The sequence below is a fragment of the Crocuta crocuta genome, unplaced genomic scaffold (genome assembly GCF_008692635.1).
Source record: "Crocuta crocuta isolate KB4526 unplaced genomic scaffold, BGI_CrCroc_1.0 scaffold545, whole genome shotgun sequence".
Taxonomy (NCBI): domain Eukaryota; kingdom Metazoa; phylum Chordata; class Mammalia; order Carnivora; family Hyaenidae; genus Crocuta; species Crocuta crocuta.
In genome coordinates this window covers 3148923-3163340 of record NW_027551563.1, presented here as the reverse complement: position 1 = coordinate 3163340, position 14418 = coordinate 3148923, and positions in this window count along the sequence as shown.

The following is a 14418-nucleotide window of genomic DNA, read 5'->3' as shown; positions in this document are numbered from 1 at the left end:
AAAGTTATTGTTATTTTTTCATTACTTTTAATGACTGAAAATAATCTAGGTCTGGTTTTCACTAGACTTAACATATAACTGCTTTGTCCTCAGTTTTAAAATTCATAAGCTTGTAGGAATAATATACTCCTTCCAGGATAGAATGCCTAAAATTTCAATCCCAGAGGTGAGAGGAGAGGCTCATAACCCAGTATTACTCCTATTAATGAAATAAAGCAATTACTTCATTCCTATTTTATTAGCTATTTGTGATTTTAATTCAATAGTAGTTAAGAATATTCTTCTGAGAGCAAGTTGCTAGATATCCTCTTGTGTTAACACTGTTAAAGAAGTCCTGGTGATGACAGATATAAATTTGGTAGTATAGCTACCTTCTCACCTCTTCATTCTGCTTGCTCTTCCACTGCAAAAATTTCCCTCTGCACTTTAGCTGGTGTGTGTGTGTGTGTGTGTGTGTGTGTGTGTGTGTTTGTGTGTGTGTTAGAGAAAAATTAAAAATTTCCAAAATATGCAACATACAAATTATATAGTTTTGTTTTTCTAGTAAGAGCTTTTTAAAATACTTTTTGTTCTATTTTTTGACCTGAATCTTATTTCATAATTATATTTTTGGATTTTTTTCCTATTTCTAAAGTGTATGGTCATTATTTTCTATTATCTTTCTCTGTAATATTCAAAACACTTATATGTAATTAACAACATAGGAAAACCATAATGATTGAGAATTTGATTTTATATATAAATGTTACCTAACCATTTACCTTAAAAGATGTATATAAAAATGTACAGTATCTTTCAAATAGATGAGTTTACATATAATGAGATATACTCAGTCTAATTTTCATAACTTGAAACATTCATACTTAAATTGTATACTTGTTGCAAAGTAAGATGTTTCTATTTTGAATGTTTATTTTTGTGACCTTTTATATGTAGCTGTGAAATTGTCATTTGAGTCTATTGCAACCAGCTGTAGTAAACAGAAACAATACAATAACATTAAATGAAGACTTAAATTTTACATAATGAGTGACAATCGATGATGAAACAGTGAACATGATTAACTAAGTACAGAGACTAAATACAAAGAATAATGGTGTTATCCTTCCATGCCACTCAAAAACTGCACAATAAATTGACTTAGATCATCCCATTGCTAGTCATGGAAGCATTACAATGTTCTTCCTATACAAGACAAACAATATGATGCAATCAGCTATTCTCAGAAAGAATGACCATAGAGTCTCCATATTGTTTTGTGTTGGCAAAGAGCTATTCTTGTTTATATCTTGAAATTTAAAATGTTCCTCTTCTTCCCTAGATATTTTTAAACTGCAAAAAAAAAAAAAAGATGAGCAATACAGTGGCAAATGGTAAAATCATTGATTTTGAGTACTAAAAATTGAGTAATAGATTTTCCTTTATTTTTTGCAGCACTATGCAAATTTAGTAATTAAGTTTCTTATGTCTCAAATGGAACTAGCAATTTGAAAGCATTATGAACATCACCAACAGTGCAATTACTTTTTACCAAAAATACTGGGGTGCTTCATTTTTTAATTAAAAAAATAAGAAACTTAAAGTTTAAGGCTGCTTTTTAAAAAAATGATATTAGTGTGCTTATGAGAATCATACTATAAGCATTCTGTCTTATTTATTTATTTTTTTAACAAGAAAATAGACCTTTTTTTAAAAAAAAAAGTCTGAAGAAATGTTTCGAAAGCCCACCAAAAAGTGATGTGTGACTTCCCCCTGCTGGCTTAGCAGAATAATAAAAATAAAAAGACCCCTGTGAGAAATCTTAAAATAAAACAGTAAAATCCTAGTCATATAGAGAATCTAGGAACATATCTTGTGTCAGTTATGCAACATCTACTAGTAGCAGCAACGTTGGTTTATGTGCCAAATGTGCAGACCCATCAGCATTCCTACACATTTCCAGCTGCATACATTCACTTCCAATTGGATCCCCAAATTTTAACCTCTTAACCCCAGACTATATACAACATGCAAACAGGCACATAACACATAACATGCACAGACGTGTGCCAAAATCCCTCTTTTCCCTAGTGCCAATTTGGGTGTTTGCTCTCCTCTCCCTGGAATTCTGCAATCCTCTCTAGTCCTCGCCAACATGGGCTGGTTTCCAGGTTCGATTCTTTGCCTGCTGTCTGTTGGACTTTGTAGCAGAGCATGTCCCTGGAACCTCATGTGCGACCTGGCAGTCATCACTACAGAGAAACTAGTTCAATATTAAATTATATATTTTAAATCACTTAATTATTGTTGCATCTTATTAAAATTGAAAATAACCCAATCTCATGAACCAAAAATAATAGATAAATATTTTATATTACTTTGAATGAATCTGCATGTTAATCAACTAATTGCTAAATGCCAAAAAATGACTTTTTCTATTGCCTCCTCTCCCCATGCCTTGCAGTGGGTATAAAATAAAGATGACCCAAGTGAGAAATACAAGATTTTGAGTTACACATAAGAATTAATATGCTCTGAATACAGCATAGTTGTTTGGGCCTAATGTTTTCTAAAGTCACTACATAAGAATTTATCCTTTCTAGAATTGTTTAAGCTGTGCCCAGACAGTGGATTAGTCCTGTATTTGGCATCTGAGTGAAAGGGTTTATTATCAATAAAATCCTTTAAGAGATTATCGCGTCTGGATATTGAGACCACACTCGGTCTCAATTACTGAAATAATTGAACCTAGTACTTTCCTTCTATGAATGTTGTCCTGATAAGTAAAGTGACTAAATGATATGATAGTTAGCAGCTTAGTAACTGGTCTGCCCATGATTAATTAAGATCACATTTTTATATTAACCTGAAAGTAAAAATATACTAGATGGTTACTGGTACATATTGAACTGTGTCCTATAAAAATATGCTGAAGTCCTAACTGCTCTACCTGTGACTGTGACCTTAGGAAATAGGGTTTGCATATACAATCAAGTTAGGGTCCTACTGAATTAAGGTAGGCCCTAAGCCAATACTAATGATTTCCTTATGAGACGGGAAGAAGAAATAAAGACACATGCACAGGAGAGAACACAATGTAAAGACAAGGCAGAGACTGAAGTGCTTTGTCTACAAATTAAAGGATGTCAATGACTGCCAGTAACTGCCAAATGCTAGGAAATATGGAACAAATTTGCCCCCAGGACTTCCAGTAGGAATTAATTCTGCCAGCATCTTGTTTTGGGGCTTCTGGACTCCAGAACTGGTGACAATATATTTCTGTTGTTTTAAGCCATCTAGTTTGTGATTCTGTCTACAGGAGCCCTAGGAAACTAATACAGTAATATAATATAATATAATATATTAAAAATTGTAGGCCAGGCACTAAGTGAGTCTTTGAGCCCATAGCACACAGTAATACCTTTATCTCTTCCTCAAGAACACTTCAGGGAGTGAATGACAAAGAAGTGAACAAGCCATTACAATTAGGCATGAAACTATCATCAAAATGTGTTAAATGAGCATGTAAGGAAGAGCCTTTACAGTCTCGCAGAGTCGAACCAATAGTTCCAAATAATATGACATTTCAGCTATGTTCTTAAGAACACATAAAAGTAAGCCAAGAAATATTAGGGGCAATGTAGGGATAGAGATGTACAGAAATGATGAAATTATTCTAAGAAGAAGCAACAGCATACAGAAAAAAATTAGAGCAATGAAACCAGCCATATGAAGAATGTGTTAAATTTCCAGAACTCCAAGTCTGCTCATTCAGTACAAAAAATCACATATATTATTTGTAGCAACCCTTATTAGGAAATAAGCAAGATTTCTTTTTCTTTACATGTTTTGAGTTAATAAGATAGTTTCCCAATAACAAGATGTGATCTCTCCTGTAGAAGAATTCCTCAGACCAACATATTCATCAAATGACTGATCCTTTTACTTCAAGGAATTTTCTGAAACTGAAATCCTAAGTCCACAGTTACCTAAACAAATATTCCACCACCACTTCTGTACTTTTCCAAAGCCTTCTTGAAAGCACCTTTAAATTATTTCCACCTTTAAAATTTCCTAAACATCAGAGGCACTTGCTCTATATTATAAACAGATTGTATAAAAATACTCATACTTGATTAATCAGTAAAGAAAGCACTTTCTTTTATAGTCCAAAGTACAAGAAAGCATGTAAAATCAGTGTAGCTAATAGAAGAATTCAGATGAAAAACTACTCGGAATCTCAGAGGTTACATAAGCAGTTATCAAGATATACTAGTTACCATGGTAACTTCACTTTTTAATTAGTAGAATAAATAGAATTACAAATCTTTAATAATCTATTAACAAGTTAAGGTTAACCATAGTAGAATTAAATTATAAATCTCTCTTTTTACAAATATAAGAGAGAAAATTACTGACCAATATTTTTTAGAAGAAAGGTACAAGTATTTCCACAAAGGTTTAATTGCTTTATTTAGAGTACTGATTTAGATAGAACTTATGATATTATAAATATCACAGTGATTAATTATCAAAAGGTGCTAAAATGCTAAATTGAAATTCTTCTCTTTTTTGATCATTCAAATGCATACCTGCCTGTGTTATTTGTCCATAATGATCTTTGGTAACCTTTTAAGGATATCTTACACACACACACACACAGGTTTTTGTCACTGAATTATAATAAAACATTCTGGGAATAAACAGGTAGATTTAATTTAAGATCTAAGGAATTCTTACATTTTTTTTTTCACCAAATGACTTCCTTATGGTAAGACCCTTGCTTTTAGACTCTGGATCTCTAAGGGAAAATAGGGAGGTAATGAGCTTTGGCTCAAAAAGGAGGTGTACTTAAGCCCAAAGTTCAAATCTAACCCATGTGTCATCAGTACTTTGCATGACCAAATCTATTATCTAAACATTCAGAGTATTTAAACAAGTGAAACTAAAAGCAAGTCAGCAATATCTTTATCTAGCCAAATGAAAAAAAGAAAAAGAAAGAAAATGCTAGTGAGTGTTATGTAACCATTGTATATCATGTATTATGCATAATAGGTATTTTCTTTTTTTTTTTAATTTTTTCAGGTTTACTTATGAGAGAGATAGAGAGGCACAGAGAGAGGCCTGCTCTGAAGCAGACTCCAGGCTCTGAGCTGTCAGCACAGAGCCAGCCCAACACAGGGCTCTAACTCAGGTACCAGAGATCATGACCTGAGACAAAGTTGAATGCTTAACCAACTCAGCCATCCAGGTGCCCCACATAATAGGTATTTTCAATTCTGTTCAGAAAGACAACTCTTTAAGTATATAATAGATAAGATATTTTTGTCCATTTTTCAATATTTGCAGTTGAGAATCTTTTAAAGGATAATATACTCATGCAACTCTGGATTACCTGCTTTATATTCTCAAAGGTGTCTTCTCCAGATCTTCAAAGATGGGCTCATTAAAGCTTCCACTTACAGGATATGTTTCAGACTCATTACTCTTCCTGAAATACTTACCCCTTAGTATTAGTTACTATTTATTAAACAATTGCTATGGGCCAGATGATTTACATAAATATCCCATTATATATCAGATGAGAAAATAATGTTACTTTTTTATTTTTTCATCTAGGGAACTTGAGATCTAAAAATGCTAAGTTACTTAATTTACTGTGCATAGCTGTTAAATGTTGAAAGACAGTTAAAACCTAGGTCTTCTTGGGCTCAAATCCAGGACACTTAATTTATTTGCCAAGTGTTCTCAAATTTTAGCATGCATTCTTAAAATGCAGATGGTTGAGCCCCACCCCTAAGGTTTCTAATTTGATCTTTTTACATTTCTAATATGTTCTCAGATGAAACTGATGCTGTTGATCCTAAACCACACTTTAAAAATATTAGAGTACACAAAATTCTATCTTTCCCCCATCCACCACCCACCCCACAACATTGTATAACAGTGGCCCTCAATCCTAACTCTACTTTTGAATCATGAGGAGTGATTACCAAAATAAGAAACATGCTCATACAAGGGCCCCACCATAGACAAATTACATGAATATATCTGAGGATAGTGTCTGGATATGTTATTTTAAAAGTTACCCAGGGGAATCTAATGGACAACTAGGATTGAGATTCACTTACAAATAGTGAAAGGAGCACAAACTTGTAGTTTAACCATTCTGAGTTCAGATTTCAAACCTGTGCACTTCCACACCATGACCTTGGGAACAACATTGACAGTTTTCTGTTAAGTTTGGGTGACAACTAAGTGTTAATAGTACTGTAAAGATTAAGTGAAAATGAATGTACAGTGTATGGTATAGAGGAAATGCTTGATACATATTTTGATACTACTAAGTTAATTGCAAGGAAAATAGGACATATTTGCCTGAGTTATTCCCCCCTCAAACTCCCATGTTTGTCTGTGAGACTTAGAATAAAGCCTTGGGTCCTGATCCAGGACTAATGGCCTTGGCTGAATATCAGGACTTCTATTTTTTCCCTATATCTCTTCATCAGTATGTCCTAAATTCCAGAGTACAAGTGATAAACCTCATATCCTCAGAGTTTAGTTTTCCAATCCCATCTGTTCACTTCATCCTCTGTGGTCCAAGACTCTAGAGAAGGATAGCACTAAGCCCTCTCTCTTTTCTTCTGACCTATCTCCCTTCTTGGTTCTTTAGCACAGCATTCTAAAACTCAACACATTGTACCAGATTCTTGCCAGTCTCCCTCAGGAAGCCTCTGTACCTCCTATTCTCCTGTGGGCCATTGGTAAGGTAAAAACACTACAGCATGCTAAATTCTATCAGCCTCCACCAACATAGAGTCCTACCTACCTCCTGATTCACCTTTGCATTGCTCCCTCTGCCTCCTTGCATCAATTGTCAGGGTCAACAACTTTAAGAATTAAAACTTGGAATGTTGCGGTCATTGGAACCTGTGCTCAGAGAGCCAACGTCAGCCTCTGGGGCCTACATGAGCTAGGTTTGCTAGCCTCTGCCACACCCTCAGGAAAAAGAGTTGTCTAAATTCTGACCCACTTTTTCTCACTGTCACTCCTGGGTTTCCAGCATTTCAATTAATGGTATGAATTATTATACTTGTCATTAATGATGAACTTGATTACTCCGTAAGCTGGAACTACATAGTATGTTGATAGACAAAACAGTTTTTCAGTAATTTAAATAAATAAAATGTTCCAACTCTGTCATTTAATGCTCATTAATTGAATGCCTGCTGTGTGCCAAATCTTCTCCATGTGCTGAAGAAATAATGTAGAAAACAGACAAAAAAAAAAAAACCTTTCCCAAATGAGTTTACACTCTAGCATAGAAATACAAATAGTAAGAATAAAACATGTAAAATTTATAGAATGTGAAAAGTACTACCAAGAAAAATAGAGATAAGGAGAGCAAGAAAGAAGAATGATTGCTATATAGAGAGAGTAGAAAAAATATATACATATATTTTCTTTAAACAGGATTCTCAAAGAAGTCCCTACTGAGGGGACATTGCACTTGAGCAAAGATCAGAGGGAAATAAGTAATAAACAATGAGGCTGTTTGGGAATGGGAGCATTTCAGGCAGACATAAAGAGTATATGGGGTCTGGAGGAGACTTTAGAAGGCTAGTCTTCTTTGAACAATAGGAGATATAGTAAAATAAAGTGTAGTAAGGCAAAAGAGAAAGTTGGGTTTTAGGTCAGAGTCTTTCAGAAGCTATGTTGGCTTTTACTGTGATGTGGAAAGCCATGGGAGACCTTGGTCAGAGAAGTGACATAAACCGAATTAAGTTCAGAGTGTCATGCCTGCCACTACATGAAGAACAGATTACAGGAAGCCAAGTGTGTAAGCAGGGTCATCAGGACGTTTTAGTGATAATACGAATGAGAAATTACATTGGCTTGGAAAGTGGTGATGGAAGTGATAAAAAATCATTTCTGAATATATGTTGAAGGTAAAGACAAATAATTTTCTAGTAAATTAAATATTAGTCTAGAGGATAAAGGAGGACTCTAAGATTTAATGGCCTAGCACCTGAATGATCGAGCTGTCATTTATTAAGGTGGAAAAGACTTGGGGTGGCTGAGTGGTTCAGTCATTTAAGTGACTGATTCTTGATTTCGGCTCAGGTCGTAATCTCATGGTTTATGGGATCAAGGCCCATATTAGGCTTTGCACTGACAGTGCAGAGCCTGCTTGGTATTCTCTGTCTATGTCTCTCTCTCTCTGCCCTTCCCCACCAACTCTCTCTCAAAAATAAATACACATAAAAAAATTAAAAAGTGGGAAAGACTTGCAGAGAAACAGGCTTGAGGGAGAAAAATCAGGCTTTGATGTTGATAGATTAAATTGAGCTGCCAATTAAATTACTACATGAAAGCTACTGGCTAAATGATATGGTGTTCTAGGTAGAGGCCTGGAGTGCAGATTAAATGTGGATGCCTCACTGTAGGACACTAGATGTGATCATCAGGGAGAGGTAATGGAAGAGGAATCGTAGAACTGAGCCTTGAGTCATTTCAGTGGTTGCAGAAGAAAGAAACACAAAGGTATATGTTGTCCCAGAAGCCAAACAAAGAAAATGTTTTCAGAAAGAAGGAATGCCCAAAAATGCGAAATGCTGCCAGTATGTAAAGCATTGACCATTGGACTTAGCATCTTGGAGGTTACTGGAGAACAGAAGTAGTTTTGCCAGGGGGGTGGGGGGGAAGGAGGCAAAAGTCCGAGTTGGAGTGGCTTTATACATTTTAAATAAGGTTGCATTTCCAATTTTGTTTTCTAAGTAGGTCAGACATTTTTAGGCACTGATATTACAAAGATAAACAAGATCTCTCAAAGAGTTCATAATCTAGATAAAAACATTTGCAAGTAAACAGTTGTAAACCTCTTCATTAAATACAAAAATAGAGGGATAGATACAGTGTTATGGGAGCAATGAAATGAGAACACCCGGCTCTTTGCTTTCAATTTTCATGTAACGATTTCTTAGCATGTGCTATTTCTGTAGGTGACAGAAAGACAGCATAACCTACCAAGGAGAAGCAGTAGCACAGCACACAGTACCGAATCCTAAAAGGCTTCCAATTCTAATGCAATTTAGTACATCCTCTTCTTATCAGCAAATTAAGGTTATACAGCTTAGAAAATGTTTGCATCTTATATCTCACTAATGTAGAGCACAAAATAAAACATAATCTTCTTGGTTATATCCAGTGCCAAATCTAAACCCACTGACACAACTTATCTGACTCTGGGCAGGCTTTGTCAACCAACCCCCCTCCTTGTTTTGTTTGTTTTTCTCTCAGCAAACAGAACTCTCCCTTTCAGCCCTTAAGAGGTTCCTAAACCTAAGTGGAATCAGTGACTGGGATTTTCTTTCAAGTAAGTATTGCCTCCAGCAAGGGCATCCCTTAAAATGGATCAGATCTTCCCTCCATAGGAATTCCTCACTTTTCAACTCTCTAGCTGTCTTTCCTGATAGGGGGCCAGAGGAAGGTTAATTGGTAATTTCTCTTTGAATATGAAGTCTATTTAGCTAATTACTTGGTTTTTGATGTTATTTTTAGAAGACCGGTTTAGAGAAAAATTTTTAGAGGTTCTTTTCCTTCAATTTACTTTCAGATGTATTTTTAAACTTAAAGGCAAATAAAATAGTCTGATTTAATTCCAAATAGTATAATTAAGTGGATAAGCCCATTATAAGTCTGCAAAGATTAGACTCTCATTTTATATAGGGAAATGAAATAACTCTCTTTATAAATTTTATTAAAGATTTATGACTGAGAAATAGGAAACAGGTTATAAAATTTCAGTATAAAATTTCTGAATCTTGTATCTCACAGAAGTTGAAGTGAACTCACTAAATATCACTTTCTCACAGTCACCTTCTCTGATCACACTTTCCATATTATGTCATTTCCTGTTACTGTACAGCAACCACACTGACACTCACACAACCTGTATCATAACATGAAATGATGTTGGGCTTTCTAAACTTCTTTATTATTTATTTCTCCCATTAGAATTTAAGCTCTCTGAAATCAGAGACCATGTTTTTCTTTTTCACCTTGTAACTCAAAACACTTTCTCCCAATACTTGAAGAATGTTCAAAATTTAATAAGTGTGTTGAGCAAATGTAAGAATACATGAATCAACCAACTAAATACACAAGTGGGTAACACTCATGTTGGAATTATACAACTTCTTAAAACAGTGGTTTTCTTTTTATATGTTACGCAGTAAGATATGCATTTTACATTAGCATAATTTATTACTTTGTATTAATGATTTGTATAAGGAGTATTTAACTGAGATTTTGGGAGATTTGGGATTTTTTTTAAAGTCCATTCTCAATTTTTTTCTTTCAATAGACATATCAGAGTATTGGATTTGTTATAATTTGTAACAAATATTATATTTGTTATATAATGATTTAAACTATTTTACCTTTTCAATTTAGTTCATGTTTATTATTTATTTTATATTGTTGTTTGCTATTTTCTTATTTTTGTTGGTTTGACCAAATTGCCATGTATTATTCCTTTTCCTGTTGGGAATGTGCAAATTCTATCCTGCTTTTCCTTTCATTAATGGCTACTTTGACTTTTCCTGCTCACTCTTCATTCACCAGACTATATTCTTCATTAACATTTAAAAATAGGAAAACTGTTTTTCCCACCAAGATGTGTTGTATTCTTTCCCAAGACACTCTATTTCCATTCCTTACTTCCATAGTACTCTCCTTTTGAAAGTTTTAAAATACTATACTTCTCCCACTTTCTCCCTCACCCTCAGATCAAACCCTTGAAATAACTTCCTAGCCTTTTGCTACCCTGCCCACAACTCTAAATTTTGTTGGGATACTCTAAAACTAAAAGTACCAAACATTATCAGAATTCCCTTCATTATATGTCCCTTCTACCTTAACTATACTTAATTGGCAATTCATCACATATAAATTGAGTCTAGGTTTATCTATTTAAGTTCCGTGAAGTTACATATATCCACAGCATTTTCTATCAATTCTATTCAATTTCATTTATTTAACTGCTGGTCACAACATCCTAATTTGATTACATTGCTCACAAAAAGATGTAACCCCTAGCTTTGGTTTCAACACCTAAAGAACCTTGCCTCATCCTAGGGAGGAGCATGCCCTCTGTCCTACCTATACACTCACATACAGAAATTTGATAAAACTTGGGGTCATCTGGGTACCTCGGTTAAGTTCCGACTTCATCTCAGATCATGATCTCACAGCTCATGTGTTCGCACCCCGCATTGGGCTCTATCTAGGCTGACAGCTCAGAGCCTGGAGCTTGCTTCAGATTCTGTGTCTCCCTCTCTCTCTGACCTTCCCCTGCTTGGACTCTGTCTCTCTTTCTGTATCTCTAAAGTAAATAAATATTTTTTTTTAATTTGTAAAAAGATGTTTGATAAAACAAAAACACCGAGTTCAGCATCACATTTCGGGTCTTCTAGAGCTATTGGGAACACCCACCAAGATCTCTTTATCTTGGTCACATCACTGTAATGCCAGGTTTGTGCCAGAAGGTAACTCTGTATACCCATTCCCTCTATAGACCTCTATAGATCTCAAAACATTGTTTCTATCCTTCAGTTGGACTCAATGTCTGCCTTGGATTTTAAGTTCAGCACCACATACCAATTCCCATTCAGCCTGCCTCACCTTCTAACCATTCCACTTTATAGAACAGCTTCCAGACTTCTCTTCCAAGTTTACCCTATTCCACATTCATCTATGATCTGCCACTGACTCTCCCTAAATAGGATAATTATAAAAGAAAAAATGTTAAGAAATCTTAAAAATACAAACAAAAACTTGTAGCTTGATAAGTCCAGCTATCTAGTTTGAATAAAATTAGAAAAGGTAACAGATTTAGAGACCTAAAATGAAGTTAATTTTTAGACTCTGCATCTTTTTTTAATGTTTATTTACCAGAGAGAGAGACAGAGAGAGAGAGAGAGAAACCGCAAGTGGGGGATGGACAGAGAAAGATGGAGACACAGAACCCAAAGCAGGCTCCAGGCTCTGAGCTGTCAGCATGTAGCCTGAAGTGGGGCTCAGACTCCCAAGCTGTGAGATCATGACCTGAGCCGAAGTCAGACACTTAACCTACTGAGTCACCCAGGAGCCCCTAGATTCTGCATCTTTTCAGTGGTTAATATATACAATATCCAAACTGATTTAAGAATCAATCAATAAGAGATCAATTATCTTCAGCTATGTAGAAAAAATCCAGCAGCCTGTTTTTCAACAAAAAAGTACACAAATTACTGGGGTCTTCTGTACATGCTCACCTCTGCATTTTTAACCATTTCTATTCCCCCCAAAAATGCTGGTAGAGCTTTAAAAAAATAATATAGGCCATGCAGATCTTAGACAATGGTTCTCAACTTTTGCTACATAGTAAAATCGCTTCGGATAATTAAATAATAATACCCCAGTGGAGGAGTTTTGAAAGCTCCCCTGGTATAGCCAGGCATGAGGGCTACTGCTCAAGGCAGTGAAACAAAGATAGCCAAAAACAATGAAGGATGCCCAGCCTTGAGGCAGAGGGCAACAGGAAAACAAATCAAATAAAAATCACTGATGAAGTAAGAAGCAGGCGGTCATGCAAAGTAACCTTCAGCTCTAGCCTCTGGGAAGTTTTATTTCAATTCCTAGACACAGAAAACTACCCATAAGAGGAATTTTTTGAGGGCCTTTGCCTGATATCACTTAGTAGTTACCCTGCAAGGGGAGTTGATCAAGAAGGCTATAATCCTCAGAAGAGAGACTTGTGCTTTTTAAAGCATTGTGTAGGTTGCCCTGAAACACTTAGTGAAGAGAAAAAACAAATGCAGTTAAATAGATTTTTTCCCCACAGTCAGAGCATGATAAACCTGCAAGATGCCTTCTTGCACGGGCTTCTATGGCTACTAAGAATTGCTGGGAATTATAAAGATTGTGCTGAGGAGAGGAATTCAAGTTGCAATCATAAAGCATTTGTAGTAAACAGCCTAAACCGACCTGAAAAGAAAGGGACATAACTTGTTCTAATTTGTTCTCTCATTCTAAATAAAATTTCATTTTCATACCTAATTTTGCTTTTGTAATTTTACACTCTTTTCCTCAAACAGGGTTGTTTCAATTGATTATGCTTCCGGTCCCACAAAACTTGGATCCAGCCCTGCCCGACATTGCCTGCTAAATGAAAGTTATACAAGGAAGCACACATTTTAATCCAGGTTGTTTTCTCCTTACATATGCTTTATGAAAAGAAAAGAATGATATATGCAATCAGTCAATGAAAGAACCAGTAACACTGAACGTTTCTGATAGGGCTCTAGGAGGTAGAAAATAATTGTACTTTGTTAAAACAGAGTTATCATTATAATATTTAGGGTTTCATAAGAATCTTTTCACTATGTTTATGTTACAGAGAAGCCATTAGACGTCTTGGAATATATATTAGGAATTCCAAATTTTGTAGCACTCGTTTTCAGACACCCACTAATGTCCAAATAGTGCATATCAAGTTACAAGTTACCATCACACAGTATCTGATACAATTCTCATAATGAGACCATGACACAATCCTCTCAAGCATTTTTTTTTTCCAGGTCCTGTTTTTTGCCTGTAGACTAATGAGATTGTCCTGAATTGATTGTAAGCATTCAGCAGGAATTTAAACCCGGGAACCCTGACTCTAATGCCAATATTCCTCCCACACATTGGCTCATCTTCCCCTACCTCCTCATCATCTCCACTGCCTTCTCCACATATACCACTGTCCACCTTAGGCCTATAACAACTGTCTGAAAAATACATGCTGAATAATTTCAGTGTATGGAAAGATGGTCACTTCATTCACAGGTGTGTGAAAAAAATTAAAAAGTAAACAAAAAACAAAACAGAAACAGTGAAATGGGAAACCTCATAGGTGCTAGCAAAGTTAAAAAGCCAAATTTATTTACTCTTCTAAACTTTCTGCTAAAGAACATTCAGTGCTTTACTCTTTAGTGAGAAATCAAATTACATATGCTATATGCTTTAATTATCCCAGAAACTACAAAATTCCTATGGAAATCGGAATAAGGTTTTCTTGTTTTGTTTTGTTTTTCATGAACTTGAGACCTAAATTTGGTTCTTTTCATCAATTTAAATGTTTTGGGGTAAGAATTATTGAACTAAAACACTTTTTTGCCTTCTCAGTCCACCTTGTTTTTAATTTATAATACTAAATCACATTTTATCTCTCTGAAGAAAACTCTCTTACTTAGCCATAATCAACAAAAAAATTCAAAGATGAAGCAACTGTTTTTCTTTTTAAGTTTGTATTTAAATTCTAGTTAGTTAAAATCCAGTTAATATTAGTTTCAATTGTACAATATACTGATTCAACACTTCTATAAAATATCCAGTGCTCATCACAATTGC